This window comes from Scylla paramamosain, chromosome 18 (assembly GCF_035594125.1).
Source record: "Scylla paramamosain isolate STU-SP2022 chromosome 18, ASM3559412v1, whole genome shotgun sequence".
Lineage (NCBI taxonomy): Eukaryota > Metazoa > Arthropoda > Malacostraca > Decapoda > Portunidae > Scylla > Scylla paramamosain.
In genome coordinates, this window is record NC_087168.1 from 14194650 (window position 1) to 14204649 (window position 10000).

A 10000-nucleotide genomic window follows, 5' to 3' on the forward strand; every position below is an offset into this window, starting at 1 on the left:
ATAGTCCAAACAGTCATTCTTCTCTTGTTGTAACGAAGGTGTTGGTATGATCGTTCATGTATTACCTGATGATTCGTAACCAAACGTTTCCCATTGCTTTTATTAAGACATTGCTTTGATTATTTGTGTATTAACTCTTTCACTGCGACACGAAACAATTAGCACCACCGGAAGTCCAGAAGCATTGCGTGAAGTCTTTATAAACATCTACAAGAAAATTAGCGATGGAAAAAATAAAAAATAAACGTTTTGCAATTTCTTCCCAGTTCAAAGATTGAGTGTGGCTGCAGAACAAGTTAAGATGTCTCAGAGTGATTGGTAATGAAGCAAGATGTACCAAGTGGCAGTCAAAGGGTTAATTAAGAAATATTCGTAACCAAACGTGACATAATGAACAAAAGCAAAGAAAAGAAAGATTCAACTAAAACGTGACTTTATGAATAGGCAAGATAATCCAATCCTTCCCATTACTGTTACATAGACAACTTTATTATTATTTATGTATCAAGGGAACACTCGTAACCAAACGTGACTTGATTGATAAGGTAAAGAAAAGACGAGACGAAAGATGCCATAACAATTCTCCTCGTGAGGCAAAGATTTGATGTATTCCCAAAAACAAGAAAATACATATATACAACAGTTTTTCCTGACTCACTCCTTCCATCCTTTCCTCTTCTTGGTTCATCAATCATCATCTCATGAGAACGCCAGAGAGAGAGAGAGAGAGAGAGAGAGAGAGAGAGAGAGAGAGAGAGAGAGAGAGAGAGAGAGAGAGAGAGAGAGCGGGGGGGAGGAAGTGATAATGAGGAGGAGGAGGAAAACAAGAAAAAAAGAAAGTAAGAAAACCAAACAAAAGTGATAATAAAAAAAATCATAACTAGTAAAAGAGGGAGAAAGACAATGAGGAGGAGGAGGAGGTGGTGGTGGTGGTGGTGGTGGTGGTGGTTGTCGCAGAAAAGAGAGAGAGAGAGAGAGAGAGAGAGAGAGAGAGAGAGAGAGAGAGAGAGAGAGAGAGAGAGAGAGAGAGAGAGAGAGAGAGAGAGAGCGGGGGGGGGAGGAAGTGATAATGAGGAGGAGGAGGAAAACAAGAAAAAAAGAAAGTAAGAAAACCAAACAAAAGTGATAATAAAAAAAAATCATAACTAGTAAAAGAGGGAGAAAGACAATGAGGAGGAGGAGGAGGTGGTGGTGGTGGTGGTGGTGGTGGTGGTGGTTGTCGCAGAGAGAGAGAGAGAGAGAGAGAGAGAGAGAGAGAGAGAGAGAGAGAGAGAGAGAGAGAGAGAGAGAGAGAGAGGCTCCGTGGTAAGAGTTAAGTGACACACTCACAAGCCGCCGTATCCGTCACCAATACATATCCTGTAAATAGCAAGGTGTGTGTGTGTGTGTGTGTGTGTGTGTGTGTGTGTGTGTGTGTGTGTGTGTGTGTGTGTGTGTGTGTGTGTGTGTGTGTGTGTGTGTGTCATCGACCGAATACCACCTCCATCTTCTCCATCCATTCCTCCTCCTCCTCCTCCTCCTCCTCCTCCTAACCTGACTCCTACATGTGACCTAACTCGAATCTCACTTGAAGCTGTGTGTTCATTTCTTCAATAACTGACGGTCTCTCTCTCTCTCTCTCTCTCTCTCTCTCTCTCTCTCTCTCTCTCTCTCTCTCTCTCTCTCTCTCTCTCTCTCTCTCTCTCTCTCTCTCTCTCTCTCTCTCTCTCTCTCTCTCTCTCTCTCTCTCTCTCTCTCTCTCTCTCTCTCTCTCTCTCTCTCTCTCTCATTGTCATCATCATTACCACTCCAATTATCATCATTGCAAAATTTGAATGTTTTTATTTTCCTTGTCTCCTCCTCCTCCCTCCCTCCCGCCCTCCTTCCCTCCACCATCTCGTCCTATCCACAATTTCCCTCAGCAATTTGACTTTTTCTCTAAGTGTGCTAAGTTATTTAGGTAAATGCGTCAAGAGTCCCGCTGTGTTGCTCAGAAATTTCCTCCTTCACTTGGTCTGAGGATTAAAATTTTCCATGTATATTGTTTGCTGCTCGGAACTTTGTACTTTCACCCTTTGTTGTCAGCTTGTTGGATTCGCCGTACCCTTCTCTCATCATATTTTCTCGCATTTTTCCTTAGAATAGCATGTTTTCTCTTTCGTTTAAGCTTTCCACTGTGATATGCAGCTATTCACACCGTTAGGAGTACTGCATAAACTCTTTATAAACGCCTACAAGAAGGGGAAATGCATTAAAAGATTTGATTTTCCAATGTATAGACTGTAGAATCTTTAGTGGCGGCAGTACAAGAAATTAAATGTCCCGGCGTGGTTTGGCATCAAGAAACCACGAGTCATATAGCAGTGAAAGGGTGAACTTCTCCTTAATTGCATATAGTTTATTAACCCTTCTTTTACCATGGCTTGGCTTCAGACATAATGTATTGGCGTGATTCAGATTTTAGAGTAAAATTTTGAAGCACACCAATGACAACGCCGTCCTACATCGACCTTATAAAATTTTCAAAGTTAAATGAATGGTAAATTAATATGCAAGATGAAGATAGATGGAGTAAAATTAATGGACAAAGTGAAGTAAAGGAAATGGCATGGAATTAGCATCACATTGCCATAAATAATCAAAGTGTTTAATAAAATTATCTTCATGCCAGTAAACTTTTTAATGCCTGCTACTTAGTAAAAAAGGAGTTTAATGCAATAATTCGTGCAAGTCAGTAACTATTATCTAGTAATCAAGAGTTGATAGAATAATGCATTTAAGTCAGTAAGTTTCTTGTAAAGATCTGTTCAGTAGTCAAAGAAGTTTAATAGAATAATGTGAAAAGACAGAAACCTTTAAATAAGCAAGTTTCCAGTTACCAGCTATCGAAGTGACGGAGCAGTGAAGCCAAAACCCGGTCGCGCCGTAGTGATCACCTGCCTTAATTGATGCCATGTTTACCTTGATCCTGACAGGGCTTCACTCTCCCGCCACGGCCTCTTGTGTGGCAGCTTATTCACCTTCAGTACAAGCCCTCAGTGTCTCTAAGATGCTTCAAAAGGAGGCAGGATTTCAATGTCTTATGCCCTCATGAGTTCCCCTTCCTCCTCCTCCTCCTCCTCCTCCTCCTCCTCCTCCTCCTCCTCCTCCTCCTCGTCTTCTTCCTCACCGTCTTGCTTTTCATCCTCATTACTTTCATCTTTAATCTCCGGTGCTTTTTATTGTGTCTTTTCATCCCGTTCTCATCTCCGCCTCACGTGCAACATTCTGGCGCCGCTGCTTCAAGTTAATTACTACGTCATTTACGGCGCAGGTGAGGAGCCTTGAGGAGAGAAAAGTGCGTGACAAGTAGAAGAGAGAGAGAGAGAGAGAGAGAGAGAGAGAGAGAGAGAGAGAGAGAGAGAGAGAGAGAGAGAGAGAGAGAGAGATCCTACACACACACACACACACACACACACACACACACACACACACACACACACACACACACACACACACACACACACACACACACACACACGGAGAGAGAGAGAGAGAGAGAGAGAGAGAGATAGACAGAGTGGTGTTATCGGTTATTGGGAGTCAATATTTCTTGCTCTCAACTGATTACTTATAAGTTATTCCTTTTTGTAATCGTAAGATGTAATTGGTTCGCTCGCTCAAAGGCTGAGATGGCTTTAGCAGGACTGTCTTCGTCTATAAACTTCCTGTAATAAGAAAACGATATTCTCCCTGTGTCAACTAAATAAGAACACGATATTCTCGCTGTATTAATTAAATAAGAAAACGATAATCTTTTATAAAGTAAAGAAAACGATAATCTCCCTGTAAAAAGTAAATAAGAAAGTTATGTTCTATCTGTATAAACTAAATAAGAAAACGATATTCTCCCTGTATAAACTAAAGATAACGATATTCTCCCTGTATAAACTAAAGATAACGATATTCTCCCTGTATAAACTAAAGATAACAATATTCTCCCTGTATAAACTAAATAAGAAAACGATATTCTCCCTGTATAAACTAAATAAGAAAACGATATTCTCCCTGTATAAACTAAATAAGAAAACGATATTCTCCCTGTATAAACTAAATAAGAAAACGATATTCTCCCTGTATAAATTGATCGGTAAGAGCTTAACTGTAACAAGAAACTAACTGTAACATAAGTTGATTCTAAAAAAAAAAAAAAGAGTGTAACAAGAAAGTAAACGTACCAGAAATTGACTGCTAAGAGAAATTCACTGCAAGAAGATGATAGGTGTAGAAAATAATGGAGTTAACCCTTTCACTACCAGATGTTTTTTTGCCGCAGTCATCTACAACTTTTTAGTCATTCATATTTGTACTACAGTCTCTTCATTAATTCTGTATCTCTGAAAAGGCAAAACTAACCTGCTATTCTCATTTTCCTATGTGTCCCCATGCAAACTGAAACAATGCTAAGGAAAAATATCTCTCCCTTTCCTCCATCTTTCCTCCAGTCATACTTGTTTCTTTCTCCTTTAATCTTTCTCTCCATTTCTTTTCCCCCTACTTCCTTCATCGTATTCTACTTTTTCTTCCTTACTTCCTTCTTCCATTTTCTTTCATTATTTCCTTACGTTTTTTCTACTAGTCTTCGTTTGTGCTTTGGCGTTTGCATAAAGTGAATACTAAAGACACGAAAAAGTATCAGAATGGAAGTATTGCAGAGTGGGGAACAGTACGTAGTGTTGTAGATTCATTTATCGTATTGTTTTCTCAGCATTTGTCCGCACGTGTCAATTTTGGAAGTTGGTAGAGGACGTTTCCTTTCTTCTTTCTTCATCTTAATTGAGTTTCGTCTCTCTCTCTCTCTCTCTCTCTCTCTCTCTCTCTCTCTCTCTCTCTCTCTCTCTCTCTCTCTCTCTCTCTCTCTCTCTCTCTCTCATTAAAACATTGTTTTTTATTTTGTTTCCACGTATTTTGTAAGTAATTTTTCTTCTACGTATATTTACTGTGAAATGTCTTACACACACACACACACACACACACACACACACACACACACACACACACACACACACACACACACACACACACACACACACACACACACACACACACACACACACACACACACACACACACACACACACACACCGTCATCACTTCCCAGACATTTCACGAGCATTCCTGGGAGGTGCAGTGAGGTCAGGAATTATTGACGGACCTTCCCCAGAACAGTCACCAGCTCTACCACCATCAGAGGAGACCCGCGCACCATATATATGACAGCCACGTCTCCTCGCAGCGGTGGCCCAGAGTGTGGCAGGTTATTCATCCATTAACCCAAGACACAAGGCCGCTGTATCTTCCTGACGCCACAGTTTCCTCCACTAAATGTTCCGCCAAATACTCGTATATCCATTAGTCCATTAAAGGTGAACTGGCCGCCACGCTGGATGGGTGTCAGTGTCAGTGCCAGTGCCTTGAGCGTGAGCGAGTGAAATCTGAGACAGGTAGTGTTGATGCCATAGTGATTTGTCTCGGTAGATAACGAAAGGTAGATGCAGGTGAGATGTCTGCTCGTAACAACATTTTTCTTTCTGAATGTTTATGTAAAATTGTTGTTGGTGAGTGAGATCAGAGACAAGTAGAGCTTATGCCATAATGAGTTGTCTTGGTAGATAACGGCAGGTAGATGCAGGTGAGATGTCTTTGCTCGTGACAATGTTTTCCTTTCTGAATCATCACGTAAAATTGGTCCTTCCTCAATAGAGAACGTAAGGACTCTTAATACCCTTCGTTCTGAGTGTCTATACAGGATTTATCTTTTCCCGAAGTGGTTTGTCTCCGCGTCAGTAGATAACATCAGGTAGATACAGATGGGAAGCCTTTACCGTTGACATCTTTCTGAATGTCTAAACAGGATTGATCTCTCGTAGTTTGTTCCTGCCTCAATAGATAACGCCAGGTACGTACGAGTAGGTGCAGATGGGATGTCAAGTAACAATATTTTTCCTTCTGAATCTTTACATAGATTTGTTCCTTCCTCCGTAAATAACGCCAGATCTTTACTTTTAATGCCCTTCGCTATGAATGACTATGAAGAATACATCTTCAATAGTGGTTTGTTTCTGCGTCAGTGGACAACGCCAGGTAGATGCAGGTGACATGTCTTTACTCTTAACCTATTCTTTCGTTCTCAATGCTTACCCAGGATTCATCTTTTTGTATAGTAGTTTGTTCTTGCCTCAGACCTCAAAAGATAACGCCAGGTATATACAGATGGGGTGTCTTTACTCCTGATAGCCTCAGAATGTCTTCGCAGAATTTATCTTCTCCCATAGTTCTTTGTTCCTGCCTCAGTAGAAAGCCCCAGGTAAATACAGGTGGGACTTGATCCTTAACACATATATCGCTTTCCGTCGTCCAGAATGTCGATGCGGAATCTGTCTTATTGTAATGCATTCCTGCCTCACAAGTTTCGGGCACATGAGATTTCTGGACTCTTAACCCTTTCACCGTGAGTCAATCTTTCCCATAACCATCTACAACTTTTAAAAGACTTATTCTTCTTCTACAGTCTCTCAAATACGAACTTTAATTTTGCAAAGATTAGAATAACTTCTTTTTTTTAATATTGTTATGTCCTTGCAGAGAATTTATTACAGTGATCTGAATGTAAATAAAAGACACCTATACCAGTAAAAGGGTTAACACTCATGTATCGCGTTCCTTCGTTCAGAATGTCTGCAAATTTTATGCTACCCCTTGGCATTTTATTCCCGCCTTGCTAGTTTCAGGTAGACACAGAGAGAATATCTTCACCTTTGACAGTTATATGTTGTTTTCCTTCGCTTTGAATAACGACACAAAACATTAATTTTATATCACAGTAATTTGTTCCTGCTTCTTTTAAAACTTCCGTGTAGGTACAGATTAGACCCCTCGGCCTTTAGCAGTTGTCTTTCCATTGCCCAGAATATTCACTTGGTTGTTGTATTGCAGCCAGTGTTGTATTCCATTACTGGTCCCCCTGAGATATCTTAAGCACCTACATATTGCCGAGCTAATAATGGCGAACGTGCATCTGAATATGTGGTCATTGATAACTGTTTTGAATCGGCATTACTCTTGGCATTGTGTTGTAGGAGGCATTTAATTGCTCCCAAGTTGCCCCGTTTGTTCTTGTTGAGACAATTAAGCTCGTGTACTTTGTTGACTCAGTAATGGCTAGCAGTGAATCTGAATATATGATCATTTATTGTTATTTTGAATTGGCAATACTGTTCACGTCACATTAGGTATTTGCGTGAAGCCCATAAACGTTTGCATAATTACCGCCGATATTAACATTAAAGTGACAGTTGGTTGAGTGGTGGAACAAATCATGCGACCAATTGTGCCTTTCCTTCCACGAGATTCGTTTTCTGCCTCGCCTGTCGCTTGTCAACTTTCCTGCGATGATATGTGGTGCTTTAACTCTTCAATTCTTTCCATGCTGCGGTCACATTTTGGTATTATGAAATTATGGTTTGCATGGATACACGGAGTAAAGAAGAATGAAGGACTGATATTGCATTTTCTACGCTACAGGAGTATTTAGCATGCTTTAGTACAAAAAATAAGTGTCTGAAAACTTGTAATAGATTATGGGAAATTATTGCGTTGTAGTCAAAGGGTTTAACTTAATTTCTTCCCATTTAAAATTAACACTTTTCCTGCAGTCTTCAGTTACTAGTCACTTTTTTCTTTCTATTTTTTATTTATATATATATATATATATATATATATATATATATATATATATATATATATATATATATATATATATATATATATATATATATATATATATATATATATATATATATATATATATATATATATATATATATATATTTTTTTTTTTTTTTTTTTTTTTAATATAAGAGGTGCTCTGGCAACAAAAGGCTGGAAAAAAAAGACCCATTGAAGGTACCAATTTCCATAGAGTAGTCAAAAGGATTAAAAATTATGAGAAGAGAGTGATGAAATACGAAAATTAATTAGGATTGTATTGGACAGGTGGTCAGCCAGTACAAGTGAATGTAGTGGGCGGAATGGGACTATTTGTGATGAGTAATCGGTAATGATGGTTAATTAGTAGTTGGTAAAATAATGCTGGGTAATTAGTAATGTTTGACAGGTAATTGTTAATGGTCGGTATTTAGTGATTTCGATAGATAATTAATAGTTTTGGTAGGTAATTAATAAAATTGATTGCTAAAGTAGGCTTGGCGGATAATTGCTGATGTTGGTAGGTAATTTATAATATTGCTGGGTTTTGATGAATGCTGGTTCACGTGCGCTTACAGGTATACTGGTAGCTCGCCAAAAAAATGTTGGTAGGTCTTCAAAAGTGTTCGTGAGTGGTGAGCAATGTTTATGGGTCTTGAATGTTGGTTGACGGTAAAAGGGTCTTGAAGAATATTGGTTGGTGTTTGGTGGGTTTTCAAGAATGTTGGTTATTGGTCTGTAAGTCAAGGAATGTTGGTTACTTGTCTGTAAGTATTGAGGAATGTTGGTTGATAGTTAAAGTATCTTAAAAAAATATTTATTGTTGGTGGGTCTTAATAAATTTTGGTTATTGTCTTGTGGATCTCGGAATGTTTGTTGGTAGTTTGTGAAACTCAGAGAATATTGGTTGCCGGTTTGTGGACCTTAAAGAATGTTGGTTAATGATTGGTGTGTGTCTTAAGAAATGTTTATTGGTGATTTGTACTGGTGGATCACAAGAAATGTTTATTGTTGGGCCCTAAAGATTGTTGGTTAGTGGTCTGCGCTGGCGTGTCTTCTGGAATGTTTGTTAGTGAGTCTGTAAGAATGTTGGTTGGTCTATTTCCGGTGATGTTGGTTGAGTCAGTCTTGTTCCGCGTCCCTGAGGAAACGTATTCAGAATAGGTCATGACAGAACTTCCCTTTAATCTCTCTCTCTCTCTCTCTCTCTCTCTCTCTCTCTCTCTCTCTCTCTCTCTCTCTCTCTCTCTCTCTCTCTCTCTCTCTCTCTCTCTCTCTCTCTCTCTCTCTCTCTCTCTCTCTCTCGGGACATACAGACAGTGCTTAATTAATTAGACGCAACCTGTTATATATGCCAAACCCAGACTAAGTATAATTACAGATGAAGAAAATTTGAAAAAAATAAATAAATAAAAAGTACATGATACCAAAATAAATCGACACTGAAAATACAAAAAATAATAAAAAGGTAAAAAAAAAAATCATATGAATAGACGAAGAAACAAAGAAGCAAATTAATTAAAGTACGAATTAGATGATAAAAGAGTAAGAGGAAAAGAGAAAGGAGGAATGAGAAGTACACAAGTGGAAGGGAAACAAAGGTTGAGGAAACGAGACTAGATCCTTGCAAAGAGAGATTAGCATTTTATTGACTCCTTAAGCTCCCCTGCGGACCAAGAGTTTTACAGCCACTTAGGAGGTGAAAAGTAAGTGTGTGTGTGTGTGTGTGTGTGTGTGTGTGTGTGTGTGTGTGTGTGTGTGTGTGTGTGTCGTACGAGTTCTGTTCTGCATGTCAACTTATTCTCTCGCTGTTTCTCTCCGGAAATGTTTTAAATATGATGAAAAATTACGCTCGTTTTCTTTCAGTTTCTCATCTTCCTCGTTTTCTTCTCCTTCGGGTTCGTCTTTTTATTTTTATTATATTTTACTTCTTTATTTTTTCATTTTTGTTTTCGTTTTCTCTTTCATTCTCTTTTTTCTCTTTCTTCTTCGTGTTCTTGTTCTTCTTTCCTTGCTGCCTTCCTTCCTTCTTTCATTTCTTTCTTTTTTCGTTCTTTTTTTTCCTTTCCTCGAAAAAACGCAAATATTTCGTTTTTATATATATTATTTTTTTCTATAAAAGGGAGAAAGGAATTTTTATTAAAGCGATGGTAAAAAAAATATTATCGTTATTACTATTTTTTGCTCTTAATAGAATATTTGTTTCCTTATTCTTAGTGTGTGTGTGTGTGTGTGTGTGTGTGTGTGTGTGTGTGTGTGTGTGTGTGTGTGTGTG

General features: G+C 38.7%; 1 protein-coding gene across 1 annotated transcript in view; it reads left to right on the forward strand.

The window, feature by feature from the left end:
• The window catches only part of LOC135109135 (myotrophin-like), a 199402-nt gene that overhangs the window by 44924 nt on the left and 144478 nt on the right, over positions 1-10000 (forward strand). The gene's annotated exons all lie outside the window — the stretch shown is intronic.